Below are 9,257 nucleotides of genomic sequence, written 5' to 3' on the forward strand. Positions count from 1 at the left end.
TACTGTAATGTAACCATGTAAAATTATTACTATTAATGCAATGTCTTGTTGTACTTTGATTACTATAATGCATGTGTTGTGATACTTGACATGACGTCATCCACCCCAGAACGTTTCCGCCGTTCCGGTTTTGGGGTGTGACAGGTTCTTCCATGAATTTGAGGCTCTTGTTGATCTCAATCTCGTCAAGTGGGATAACAAGAGTCTCGTCGGACAGACACTTTTTCAAGTTCGAGACGTGAAAAGTAGAATGTACGTTACTGAGGTCGCGAGGTAGATTGAGTTTGTAAGCTACAGGGCCGATTCTTGCGAGGATCTCAAAAGGCCCAACATATCTTTGATTTAGATTTCCACGCTTTCCGAAGTGTATCAAGCCCTTCTAGGGTGAGACCTTCAATAAAACACGGTCACCAACCTGGAATTCCAAAGGTTTCCTTCTCTTGTCTGCGTAGCTTTTCTGTCGATCTCTAGAGGCTTTCAATCGTTCATGGATTTGAACGATCTTCTCTGTCATTTCCCGAATGATTTCTGAACCTGTGAGAGTGTTGTCAAGAGCGCGTCCTTTAGCTAACTGTGTGTTGCCCACCTTAACCCAACACAGAGGGAATCTACACTTTCGGCCATAGAGGGCTTCAAATGGAGCAGCCTTTATGCTCGTGTGATAACTATTATTGTAGGAGAACTCGACAAGGGGTAAATGAGTATCCTATGCCTTTCCAAAGTCAATCACACAGGCTCGCAAGATGTCTTCTAGAGTTTGAATAGTCCTCTCACTTTGTCCGTCGGTTTGAGGATGGTAGGTTGTACTCATGTCCAGCCTAGTTCCTCGGGAACTTTGTAGCGACTGCCAGAACCTTGAAGTGAATCTACTATATCTATAATAGATAATGGATATGGGAACACGTGCAGTCGTACTATCTCTCTAATGTATGTTCTAGTGAGTTTCTCCATCCTGTTAGTTTCTTTGATAGGCAGAAAGTGTGCGGACTTGGTTAACCTGTCTACGATCACCCAAATGGTATCGAGACCGCCCATTGTCTTGGGCAAATTGGTTATGAAGTCCATCATGATCCGCTCCCACTTCCATTCAGGTATCTCCGGTTGTTGATGTAAACCTGATGGTTTCTAGTACTCGACCTTAACCTTGGCGCAAGTAAGGCATTTACTCACGAAGGTAGCAATCTTTGCTTTCATGTTAGGCCACCAATATAACTTTTTAAGATCCATATACATCTTATCTGAACCTGGGTGGATGGAATATTGAGTGTTGTGCGCTTTGGTCATGACTAAGTCTCTGAAACCACCGAGTTTCGGGGTCCAGATCCGATCCATGAAGTATTAGGCTCCGTCACCCTTGACTTCCAAATTCTTATCCATCCCTCTCAGGGATTCACTCGCCACATTTTCAGGTTTCAAAGCTTCGAGTTGAGCCTCCTTAATTTGTGTGGACAAATGTGAATGGATAGTCATAGTCAATTATTTGACTCTGCGACTAGAGTATTCTTTCCAAATCAGGGCGTCAGCTACTACATTGGCCTTGCCGGGATGATAACGAATTTCACATTCGTAATCACTGAGTAGCTCGACCCACCGTCGTTGTCTCATATTGAGCCCCTTCTAGTCAAATATATGTTGTAGGCTCTTGTGGTCTGTAAAGATAGTGCTTTTTGTACCATACAGGTAGTGTCTCCAGATCTTTAGAGCAAACACAACTGCTCCTAACTCAAGATCGTGTGTGGTGTAGTTGACCTCGTGCGTCTTCAGCTGTCTTGAGGCATAGGCGATGAACTTACCTCGTTGCATCATAACACAACCGAGCCCTTGGTTGGATGCATCGCAGTAGACCACGAAGTCTTCTATTCCTTCTGGGAGGGATAGTATCGGTGCGGTGCATAAGGCTCGTTTCAGTGTTTGGAACGCTTTCTCTTATTTCTCTTCCCAGTCAAAGGCCACGCCTTTTTGGGTCAATGTAGTGAGCAGTTTTGCGATCCTAGAGAAGTTCTGAATGAACCTGCAGTAGTAGCCACCGAGGCCTAGAAATTGGCGAATTTATGTAGGCGTCTTTGATGCTGACCAGTTCTCAATGGCTTTGATTTTGGAAGGGTCCACATGAATTCCCCCTTCACTAATGACGTGACCCAGGAATTCGACTCTTAGAATCCAAAACTCGCACTTAGAGAACTTCGCGTAGAGCTTCTCTGATCGTAATTTTTCCAAGATCTGTCGTAGATGCTTACTATGCTCTTCCTTACTACGAGAGTAGATAAGTATGTCATCGATGAAGACAATGACAAACTGATCCAAGTAAGGATGGCATACCCTATTCATTAAGTCCATGAATACTGCGGGCACATTAGTAAATCCGAATAGCATCACTAAGAACTCATAGTGTCCGTAACGAGTTCGGAAGGCTGTCTTCGGAACATCCTCCCCGAGCACTCGTAACTGGTGATATCCGGATCTCAGATCTATTTTTGAAAAGAAATTCGCCCCTTGAAATTGGTCGAACAAATTGTCTATGCGAGGCAGAGGGTAACGATTCTTAATGGTAATCTTGTTTAGTTCTCTGTAGTGGATGCACATACGAAACGATCCGTCTTTCTTCTTCACGAATAAGACCAGAGCTCCCCAAGGTGAGAAGCTAATTGGTCTAATAAAGCCCTTGCTGAGCAGTTTGTTAAGTTAACCGAATGGTTTTTGCATCTCAGCTGGTGCTAGACGATAGGGTGATTTGGCTACTGGGGTAGTCCCTGGAACTAAGTCGATTCTGAACTCGACTTGACGTTGCAGATGTAATCCTGGGAATTCTTCTGGAAAGATGTTGGGAAAATCGCGTACTACTGGAATGTTCTTTATATCTTTCGTCTCTTGGCTCACATCGACAACATGAGCAAGGAATGCGCGACATTCCTTTCGCAAGTACTTCTGGTCTTGAATACCCGAGATGATACGAAGGTTCATGCCGGGTTTGTCGCCATAGACTACTAGAGTTTCGCCAAACGTCAGATTAAGGCGAACAGCCTTTTCATAACACATAATATCGGCGCGATGCAGGCTCAACCAATCCATGCCGATAATGACGTCGAAACTTTTAATTGAGACCGACATGAGGTCGATTGAAAATGAATGGCTATCTAGAGTTAGAGTACATCCTATGTATATACTGCTAGTGCTCTCAGTCTTTCCGTTAGCCATTTCTATAGTGAACGGTTTTTTAAGTGCTCGTGATTTTTGCTTAAGTAAGTGAGCAAATTTTTGGTTCACGAAACTCCTCTCCACTCCACTATCAAATAGAATGCATGCATGAGAGTTATCAAGGAGAAATGTACTAGTGACCACTGTGGGGTCGACAACTGCTTCCTCGTGGCCTATAACCAAAACTCTTCCCACTCCATCGGCATTCCCTACCTTCGGGCAGTTCCTTTTGTAGTGTCCCACCTCGCCACAATCATAGCAAGCCTGACCCACACCAGCGCCGGGGACTTGGTTGATTGGCCTTGCCGGAGCTTTGCAGAAACGGGCGGTGTGCCCCTTCCTGTTGTAGTTAGAGCACTGCATTTCCCGGCAGGGTCCATTGTGGTGGAAGTTGCATTTTTTGCACTTCGGCAAGTTTCCAGCGTACTGCTTTACCGGAGCAGCAGCGGCAGGTGCTATCACAGCATGAACTGCCACGACCTGCTGCTTTTTGGCAGCTTTTTGCTTCTTATTATCATCCCAGAATTTCCGCTTGTTATCAGTGGTTTGGAGGGTTCTGAGATGGCAAGGTTTGTTGCTGACGGGGTACGGATCCCATGGTCAATGAGACGTTGTGCCAATCGCTTGGCACTATCGAAGGTAGTGGGGTTTGAATCTAGTACATTCCCCTGAAATTGAGGCACCAGCCCCCAAATATACCTCTCCACCTTCTTTGCTTCAGAAGGGACCATTCACGGACATAGCGCTACCAGATCACTGAATCTGGCAGTGTAGGAGACTATGTCGGAGCCCTTCATGGTTAGGCTCCAGAGCTCCTGCTCCAGCTTTTGAACTTCGCCCCTTGGGCAGTATTCTTCAATCATGAGCTCTTTAAGAGCTTCCCATCCGATAGCATTCGCCACTATAAGAGATAGTGACTTGACATGGCTATTCCACCACGTCAGAGCTCAGTCCGCGAAGGTGCAGGTGGCAAATTTGACTTTGCTCCTTTCCGGACAGGAGCAGATCTCAAAGATCGACTCTGTCCTCTCGAACCATTGTGAGAGGGCAATGATTCTGCCAGTTCCATTGAAGGCCATGGGTTTGCAGCTGGTGAAGTCCTTGTATGAGCGCACTGGAGCTTCGACAACAGTGGGAGGCACATAAGTCCCACTCCCACTAGTACCGGTAGTGGTGAATTGTGCTAGAGCTGCCGCAACAGCCGCATTCACAGCAGCTTGGATAGCTGCTGGGTTGTATTGAGGAGGAGGAGTTGGAGTTTGATTCAGAGTTATTGGAGTAGTGTGTCTCATTGATCGACGCGAAGGCATCTTGTAGCTATAAGATCACGAAAATAAAGGTATTGGTAAGAGTTTGATAGAGACAATGATGAGAGTGACTCATGGACTAACTCTCCATAGCCCAACAACACAATTGAATAGTATGATTGAATGTAGATCTATTACTAGAAAGATGAAAGCATTTGGATAATAATTTCCATGAGATTAGATATCTGTCAATAATACTGGTATTACAGACGTAACAAGTTTGGGAAAAATGACCTAGAAGTAGGTCTTACATCAAATCAAGATAGCAAAATTTTGATAGAATAAAGACCTATCGACCGAAAGTTCAAGGTCTTAACATAACAGGAAATTATAGGGAGAAGTGCTACTTAGAGCATAGACAAAAAGGCTAATCCCTAGGCAAAAGGAAATTTGAGCAAAGCATTCCCTACTGGCGACGGGAACCCCTTGGGCGAACCCTTAAGTCAACCAGCTGTCGCTCCAAGTCAAGAAGGCGTCGCTCGTACACTCGCTGGCGCGCGTAATGTTCTATGACTTCATCCCTAGTCTTAGCTAGTGCTTGAAGTAGAGGATCATGGTCTCTTACAGCTCTCTCACGGTCATCTTCCAGTCGACGAATGCGGACAATATTGACTCATGAATTAGCGTCAACTTCTACGATTCAGTTGAGGGTTGTCCTACCCTGAATCTCATTACAAGCAACCCTACGGACCAGAATAGGTAGGACTCTGTGGGCTGATCCTCCCTCGCTCATGTTATAGAAGCTTCGATCTCCATTATATGGAATGGGCTGTCCCTGTTCCTGACTCCATGTCTCCAGACTTTCCACCTACAAGGGCGTCGGGCCTTGAAAGGCTGGACGAGGGTTTGGATTTGGGTTTGGAGCTACCAGGGGTTGGTCATTGACTTCTGGCTTGGAGTCATAATCTTATGGGAAGTTCTCTGCGAAGTCATCATCCAAAGGGATTGGATGATTCTCTTCTGGCTCATCCTCGAGCCATCCTCCGTTATTTTGGTTGGGGAAGTACGAGTCGCCAGGGATATGGAATCCAGCCATGATATCTATGCGAGAAAAGGGATATAAGAATCTTATATATAAAATAGACGTACTACCTAAGATAATTATAAGATGATCCTTACCAGTTACTTCAATACTTGCATAGTGCATACCAGTTATATGAAATCAAAACAGGATAGACCTTCGAATAAATGACCCTAACTCCAAATCCACAACCAAACAAGGAACAGGAAGTAAAGCAAAGATCACAGATTCTAAGTCTATGACACCTTAATTACATATAACCTTAGCGTATCCACTTAACAACTATTGACCTACTAGTAAAGACCTTTTTCGTTCTCAAATAAGTAATTGCAGTATCACAAAATACTCCTATAGTATTTTAGGTTCACGTTCTGTTCTAATGTTCTCATTGTAGTAGTGTTGGTAAGTTTTTAGACTTGTTGCAACCTCACAACCATTCTTAGGCACATGCTAGTCACTCCTCGGAAAAATATACTTGATCAGGCTATATCACGGCCAAATTTGACTATATGTCTCTAAGCCTAATTGTGTTGTTCAACAATCGTAATACTTTTGTTCTGTCCTAGACACTGATTTTAGTATGAATGTAGGTATGTATACTTGGTTAAATATTTTATTATTTAAAAAGTATAAACTCTTGTTCAGGGTATTTTAATCCCGTTGTGTTTATAGTTTGTATATCTTTTATGGGTTGATATACTCGATTCACTATAAACAATGCTCTGATACCAATCTATCACACCCCAAAACCTGAACGGTGGAAACGTTCGGGGGCGGAGGACGTCATGTACAGTATCACAACAAAGCATAATAGTAAAAAAGCAACAACATCATCCATTGCATTAATAATATAATATAATACAAGTGTGTTATGTATAGTTATAAGACACCAAAAATATGAATCCAAAATAAGAGATGAGTCTTGAACGTGCTCCGTCTTCTCAAAACCTGGCGTCGGTACCTATCTACTGATGACCTGAGAATACAAGTTATTTTGAAAGAGTTTATCATCTTTTAAAGCTGGTGAGTTCATAAGTATTTTAGTGTCATTGCTTGTATGAAAATGTTTGTAAGTGTTTGATGTATAAGTTTGTAAAAGTTTATAGTAAATGTTTGTATCTCCTAGAAAATCCTATATTTTCTACTAAACGTAGCCTTCTACCAAGGCATCAAATGTTCTGTATGTTTGTTTCTTATAAAAGTGTGTATTTTTCCCAAGTGTGACTATCATTAACAAAATATAGTTTTACATTACCATTTATGTGAGAAGATCACAATGTGAATGCAATGAGAAAATAATAAAGTATTGTAGTGTTGTATATAGTAACTACTGTTGTACTAACTACCTTAAACCGATTGTTAATTAAGGTATAATGTGATATAATTATAACCATAATTGATCGACTAGTAGAACACGATGGTCGAAGAGATCGAAATGGTATTACATTCGTCACCCGTAGACCTCAGGTTCCACTGTAGCTAGCAGCAAGGTGTAAGACGGTCAGTCCCATATAGATCTATACACAAATTCACGCTCTCCCTCCAGGAGTCTCTGGTTACAAAACGAGCCATAGCAGTGATGCCATGCCCCGAAGTACTGGCTCACATTTATGTTATAGTATTCTTGTATATATATAGTATGTACTAGTGTAGTGTATGTTCTCTCTGTCTAGTATGTAGTATGATCTCTTTGTTTCTCATCATAGCATGTTCTCTTGTATAGTGTATAGTATGTATTGTTTCTCGTTATAGTATTCTCTATCAGTTTCTCTTTATAGTGAGTATTGATTCTCGTTATAGTATTCTCTATCTGTTTCTCTTTTTAGTGAGTATTGTTTCTCGTTATTGAATGTATTGACTCATGTATGAACTGACTCTTTGTATGTTTCATTTTACTAGAAATAGTGAGTAATGACTTCCTAAACTATACCTATTATAGTTTACTAGTAGAGTTGTTTGTATGACTGAGTGTGTTGAACTGAGATAAAAGCTTTTATGTCTATACATATATACATAATATATAACTAAGGGTCAAACGACACTCAGAAAAACAACAAGGTACTCTAAGTCCACAACCAAACAAGGAATAGGAAATAAAGTGAGTTATCAGTCCTAAGTCCTTCCAACCTTAATTATATAACTATATACGAATTAGACATGGTTTTGACAATATATAAGTTTGAAAGAGTTAAAAGAAAAGGTTTGGCATATAAGAACAATTTTGATAAAGAGTTTAGCATGTAAAAGAGTTTGATAAACATTTTGACGTAGTTTGTTTGGTAAAATAGTTAAAAGTATAGTAAATCCAATTGTTTGATAGTTATTAATCACATGTGATTGATATAATAACTATAATGTTTCAACTTGTATTCCCCCCCCCCTTAAAAGCATTTAAAATCATTTAAAAGGTAGATTAAGGGGTATGAACTCACCTGTAGTGAGTGGTTTGGATGAACGAGTGGTATAGGATGCTAAGTGCCAAGTGAAGACTTGAGCACACACACGGATCCTATTTATCATATAATGATACATATATGTATACAATTAGTGTTTAAACAACTAATTATGCAAGTAAACACACCCTAGGTCATAGAAAACACTTAGATTGAAGGGTATGAATCACATATGATTTCATACTAAGGGTATATGGCCACACTAAGGAGTTTACGGCCCAAATGGCATGACCAAGGGAGTTCACGGCCATGAGTTTATGGCCACATGAATTGACGGCCGTAAACTCATGATGAAAAGTGTTAGTTGGTGTTTTAAAGGTCTTTCAAGCATTGAGGAAAGTTTCTAGGTTCATGTCTAAGCCTGAGGAGGAGTTTAATGTCCAAATGCACTTCAAACTAGGGTTTACGGCCAAGGGAGATGTTCTTGGCCGTAAACACCTCATGTTCTTGGGAAAAGCTTGTTTTCAAGGTGTAGATCAAGAGTCCTAACTAGATAGAAAATATATAATATGGTACTTACGAGGTTGAAGCTTAGAAGAGTAGTTTTTGGCCCAAAGAACTAATGTGTTCTTGATGTTCTTGAAGATCTTGAAGATCTAGACCCAAAAGATGGAATTCATGGATGAATTCAAAGGTGATTCAAGAATAAGAGATGTATTAACACATAGATGGAAGAAATCACTTACATTTTTGAAGAATTGGAAGCAAGATCCTATGATACTTGAGAGAGATTTCGAGTTTCTAGACTTGGAAATGGTAAAAGTGAAGAAAACTGGCCAGGCTTCATACTTATAGCCCAGAGTTTACGGCCACCATGAGTTTACGGCCATAAACTCATGTGTCCTGGCCGTAAACTCCTAATTGAGGGGTTTATGGCTTGTTTGTTGGTTTTGAACTTCAGTTGACACTTCCTTTCACTCATTCCTTGGTGTACTAGGCTCAAAATGCTCAAACAAACTCTAAACAGTGCTAAAAGTTAGCAGAAACAAGCCTGACTTTGATTGAGCTGAATAGTTGTATAAGGTAGAAATTTCGGGTTGTCACATGTACCTATAAATAATATTTATCAATGATTCCAAGTCATTATACTGATTGATCTACTTACGGGGATGATGTCTAGACTGGATTTAGTGAGGGTTTTAAATTGGGATTTCCAAACAGTATACTCTGTATACCAAACAGACCCTACCTTCGATATAATCCTACCTGGTTAACCCTTATCAGTTATAGATCAATAGACTTTGGAATTAATGATGGATCTAGGCTATCTTTATTCATAAG

This window comes from Lactuca serriola, chromosome 4 (assembly GCF_051521515.1).
Source record: "Lactuca serriola cultivar US96UC23 chromosome 4, Lser_US96UC23_V15, whole genome shotgun sequence".
Classification (NCBI taxonomy): domain Eukaryota; kingdom Viridiplantae; phylum Streptophyta; class Magnoliopsida; order Asterales; family Asteraceae; genus Lactuca; species Lactuca serriola.